Source organism: Malus domestica, chromosome 09 (assembly GCF_042453785.1).
Source record: "Malus domestica chromosome 09, GDT2T_hap1".
Taxonomy (NCBI): domain Eukaryota; kingdom Viridiplantae; phylum Streptophyta; class Magnoliopsida; order Rosales; family Rosaceae; genus Malus; species Malus domestica.
Window position 1 is genome coordinate 30,293,835 of NC_091669.1, and position 6,000 is coordinate 30,299,834.

Genomic DNA, 6,000 nt, shown 5'->3' on the forward strand with positions numbered 1-6,000 from the left:
TATAATTCTTGCCTGGCACTTTTTAATAGTTTTTTATATTTTCAAATGTCTCTGTCCATGGTGCGAGGGACACTCTTATACTTCCACATTCGTATTCGAACTAGCTGTTGGAAAAGCATCATTGATAATGTCTATAATTTGATCATTTGGATCCACAACAGAGTCAATTGTATCCACTGCTCAGGTAATGTGGGAGGATGAAGCATTATGTATTTCTTCTCCATGATGATTCCATGTAGTATAGGTTTCCATCATCCAATTTCTCAGTAAATGGTATCGAATGATTTCAAAATATTCAATCATTAAGTTGTTACACTTTCTACAAGGACACCGAATTTGAGTTGAACCCTGATTGTTTGCAATTGCAAAATTGATGAATTGATTTATTCCATCCAAATAATCATGAGCACATATGTTAGGATTTTTATCCACTGTTTGTCCATTTCACCTGCAAAAAAAAAAATAAAAAATTACAAGGTTACAACAACTTCAATTATGACATGCCACCTTATGCCTCTAATATGGATCCTATCTCATTCGAGAATGCCCAGTTAAGTGCTGTAATTTATGGTTCCAACACATTAGAGTTCGAGCGTGGGAAAAATTCAGCAGGATCTCCCTGTAGTTCTTCAAGTGCACCACGTAGATAAAAAAAACTACAAAGCACTAGAAGAACGCAAAGAGATGCTACCACATTTCCCATGTTCAAACTCTACTGTGTGAACCACAAACTACAACATGTAAATGTGCATTCTCAAACTGTCCAAAATTTTGGGACAATTCAAGAATTAATTGGATTGCAATCATGCTTTGAAATCCATTCGCAAAATCCAACTAATTCTCAAACAAGAAACTAAGCTCATATGAACATTGCAAACCTTTTTTTTTGTACATCCATACAAAAATGATTGCATACAAATACATAAACTCACAATACCTATAAACTACATACAATACAATTTAAATGAATGGAAAATAAATAAGTTAGTTAAGAAAAATTATATCTCAAATCTGTTGCAAATTGCACCAGGGGAATGCAGTTGCTGCAATTGTTTTGCAGATTCTACCTTCCTGCAATTTGGTGAGGTGTATTAAAGGCAAGAACTTTGTGCAATGAAGCCATCGTCGCGCAAAACCTTGCGCTTCAGCTTTTTGGGCTCCAAATGAGTACCTTTCCCGGGTTTTTTAATCCCTTGCGCTACGAACCATAGATCGTTGCGCATTTTATTTTTTTATTTTTTTTTATTTTTGGACAATTGCTTGGCCTTCAACTTTGTGGGATCTATTTTAAACCCATTGCACAACGAAATGATGTTTGTCGCGCATTTTTTTATTTTTTATTTTTTTTAATATTTACAACATTTTTTCATTGCCCCTTCAAAAAATTTCAACCCACATGCATATTTAATAAATAATACGATTTGTACATATTTAATTAATATACATATTTGTCAAAATGCATTAATTTCATTCATACTTAATAAAAATATTAAGTACATATTTAATGTGCTCAATTTTCATATTAAAAAAAACTTAAAATTCATATCTAATTATTAAATAAGCAATAAATTAAAATAAGAAACCCTATTCTACTCATTGGCAGGTAGTTTTGGTTCTTGTTATAGTGATGCAGCGTGTTCATTTTCAAACTTCCATTCCCGAAATCTCGACTTGAACACGTTGTTGATAGCCTTCATCAGATTTGGATCACTTTTGTCAATGTCCCAATTCGGCTGTCATGCAAATTAATAAAATAAAATCTCACTATTACAGTATATTTAACAAACTTAATTATTATTTAAATAATAAAATTAACACATGTAGCTAACTAATCAATCATGTGCATCTTCAGCTCCTCGGGGATGGCTCTCCAAGACTCCCAATCCTTAGCACATTTGGTACGCACCATTGCTCCTATGTCAGCCAAAAAGCTGGCACGCTTATCTGACTTCACTACCCCTACTATTTCATCACCAATGATTTGGTAACGACTCCTACCATAAGATTTTTGGACCCGTACCTCAACTCTTTTCTTCTTGTCTATCAACATAAAATATTTTCATAATACTAAAACCTAAATGCAAACTTTATACAAAATGCAAAATATTGAGCGCAAACATTTTCCAGAACCTTCGCCATCCGTTGTCTTTGATGAACGCGCACCATCGTCGACCATCGTACTAACACTCAAAGAAGGAACTGATTATAATCGTCAGAAGGTGTTTCAGAGCATTTCTAAAACGAACTATGAAAAATAAGAAGAGCAGATTTTTTTCGCGACGAAGCAAACTTCATAATTATAAACAAATTTTGAGTTATAATATGTATTCTAAAAATAATTACTACCATAAATAAATTGATATTATATTCCATTCAATTAATACCTTAAATAGATTGATATTATATTTCTTTCAATTAATACCTTATATAAATTGATATTATATTCCATTCAAATATTTAAATAACCAAACATGAATTAAAACACAATTACGTCCAAATACATATCTTAGAAAAAAACCTTAAATTTCAATATTTTCATACAAAACATAAATTTAAAACTACTTTTTCGATGGTTCTGGTCCATTCTGCAAGACATCATAACGCCACCTATTGTAACCTCCCTCCAACACATCCTCCATCAACTTCATCAACAATTCATTCGGCTCATCATCAAGAGTATACTTACACTGTTACACATATATGCAAATAATTAATTCTAACATATAACAAAAAATTTCACAAAATTAATTATTGATCCATCAACAGTATACTTACTAATAATTCATTCTTCACCGCCTTCTTTGCATTCTCAGGCACATCTTTCCAATAATGCCACTCAGCAGTAGGACAATTGTTCCCTATGGCTACAGCAATCGCATGAGCGAACTGAAAATGCTGCCTCAAATCATTCAGGTCGGCGTCGATCATGCTATGTTCCTTGTTTTTATCCTCCATCTCCACACGAACAGAATTGCGAAGAATAAGACGAATAGATTTGTGAAGGAAAAGGAGAGTAGAAGCGCATATTTATAGGAAGGCTACACCTTTTGCGCGATGAAGGCTTTGTCGTGCAAAGACCTGCACTAAATCCAGTGCAGATTCCTTTCCTGTTGATTCAGATACACTTAATGTTCTGACTGGAAATTGACTACAACTTGCGTGACGAAGCATTTGTCGCGCAAGTGTTCCTCGGTTTCCCAATCGTTGAATGTTTTGCCCTAGAAAATGTTCTGACCTAGAATTTGCACGACAAAGTCTTTGTCACTCAAGTATTCGGCGGGAAAATCTTCGTCGCGCAGTATTTTCCCCCCAAAAATAACAAAAATCGAGTTTTTTAATTGGCTTTGCTCAACGAAGGTGTTCTTGTTGTCGCGCAAATAGTTTTGCGTGACGAATATCTCTGTCGCGCATAGTTCACAACCTTTGAGTGACGAAATTTTCTTTGTCACGCAAGTACTTTTTCCTACTAGTGTAAAAACATCAACCACTTGATCTTGAGTTAGGATGTTAAGTCACCCTTTTGAACTCATTCACATACAACATGTACATTAGTTTCCAAATGCTTAATTCGAGAATGTTGAACATCAACCATTTTCAAGGATATGATTAATTCCGTGTTAAATAGTTAAGGGCTTCCACACAGTTTGTGGGGTGAAGCTTTACTTGCTCCAAATGTCACATTGAATAAGATCCCTCATAAGAAAACCGATGAGTAACCTTATAAAATAAGGAGAGGACATAAATCGACATATAAAACCCTCAAAGTGTGGGGTTGCCCAGCAAAAGTGCAAGTTCAGTTACCAAGAAAAACGAAACTAAGACCTAAAACTATTCATCATGCATTCATTGGATGTGCAAACAATAGTGCTACTTATAGGTTCATTGTAGTATGAAATCTTCGATTCTTGACATCTAGTTCAAACAAAAAGAAGATTCATGATCATAGTCATGATGACGCCTCTTCTTTAGATGTCCAAAAAAATAATGTGGAACCAAAGAAAGTAAAAAGGAACAAAGATTGTTTAAGGAAAAAAAGACACCATTCAAAGGCATCCCATTTTGATTAAAAAACCAGAAAATCTATAATCTACCATCATCTTGGAGCGCATAAAAGGAAATGAGTATGACAAAACCATTGGAAAACTAGTTTGACAAGTAATAAGCAAAGAATATAGAACAACTCTACCCAACAAACTAATTTCATATAACTTTGTGGATGATCATGTAAGAAGTTGTCAGGTTTAACGTAACGTAACAACATCACCTTCGCACCAAGGCCATCAGGCTCTTTCTATCTCTCTCCGTTCATTTCCCTACCACCCCACCGTCACATCACCCTGGATTTTCCCACCCAACATCTCTCTTCATACACATATTGTTAATCTACCTACAATTTGACTAATATGTTTTGAAATTTTTTATTGCAAAAATTAGAATCAAATACTTTTTCAGATTAACATTTGTTACTTTCCAACTTTAGATTAAAGTGCTTTCACTTTTGATTAAATTCTATATTCCAAATTTTATTTATTTATTTATTTTAAATTCTATTGAGGTGGAAAATATGCGTTTAGATTTCTTTTTTATTTTATTGAAGTAGGCGTTTGCGGGGCTGAAAAGCTGAAGCCTATTTTATATGCTTGATACAAATTGAAGGGGTTTGTGGATGGAGTTTTTCCTATGATGAGCCCCACTTATCAACATATTCTAGACTTTGTATTAAATGAGTCGATTGAATTAGTATCTGGGAAATTCTTGGTACTCTTCCAGCATCTCATACCATATGGGACGATATCATTAATGTAGCTGTTCAACTTGGTCTCAACAAACAATAGGGTTCGATAATCTTGGTGAGAAACTAGCATTTTCCTTCTTGATGATATTTGTTTGATCTTTTCAAAAAATTTCATTGGAGACTTTCTTTGGACACACGATATTTTTTTAGTATAATATTGTGACCATCTGTCCAGATATGTGATTGAATATTGTACAAACGCTTCCTCAAACCAACAAACCAGCACACTTATGCATCGCCATTATCGGTTTATTTTGCAAATTGTTATATCGATTGGATTTCAGGTACAAGCATTCATCTTCGATTGTGGTTTTTGTTTGAATTTTGAATATTTTTTTTGCAATTTTTATGTACGATTGCAAGTGTTTTCGATCTTATTTATCTTCGATTCTTCACATATGTTAAGAAATCTCAGTTATATTTGTTCTAGGGTTAGTGGATATAGATATTAGAATGATTAATATTTTTGTATTGGGTCTTCTGTTTTTTGAAGTTCTATTTACTTGAGTTGGGCGATAATTAGTATTGAAAATTGACCTATGGATAACCCTTCAAAGTTGATTGTATAATATAGTTGTTCACACCCTATAATAATTTTGGATTCGTATAAAGCTTGTTACTTTGAAGTATAAATATAGAGTACTTTCTCTTATATATGAATCGTATAATCATGCGTGTTACTTGAAGTATATGCATTGAGTATTTCTTTTTATCTATGATTTTTTTTTTAATATACGATATTGTCCACACTAAGGGGGAGGGGATGGGCTTAGTCTCACAATAGGCTAGCAGCAATGTGGTTCAAATTCTCCTTTGACGAGAATTGAAACTAAAATCTCTCACTTACCAATGAAGAGAAATATCATTAAGACTATAATATTATGTGGCTCTTATATATGATTTGTATAATCATATGTTTGACCGTCTCTTAATAGAGTATTGGTGAACTGAATGCTTTATGTTGTTCTTTGTAATTATTTATGGTCTTCATTGGCATGCTAATCATATGCATGTGACAGAGCGGATGAAAACAGAGGGAAATAAATATTTCATTTGCAACTTTAGGATCACAAATAAGCTCTGTCTCAGCTTTATTATAAGGCCAAGCGAACGCCAAAGTGGTGTACTGGATTCACACTAGTTCATGAAATGGATCTTTTTTTTTATTTTTTCAAAAAGGAGATGTGTTATCGAAGTAGAGAAGT

The 6,000-nt window shown here is 33.5% G+C and overlaps 1 long non-coding RNA gene across 1 annotated transcript; it reads right to left on the bottom strand.

The window, feature by feature from the left end:
* Positions 1-2,423: 2,423 nt before the first annotated feature.
* On the bottom strand, positions 2,424-3,607 carry LOC139188164 (uncharacterized). The gene is made up of 2 exons (XR_011571386.1): positions 2,776-3,607; positions 2,424-2,687 (listed from the first exon to the last, which is right to left on the bottom strand). It is a non-coding gene; the product is annotated as an uncharacterized lncRNA (long non-coding RNA).
* Positions 3,608-6,000: the final 2,393 nt, after the last annotated feature.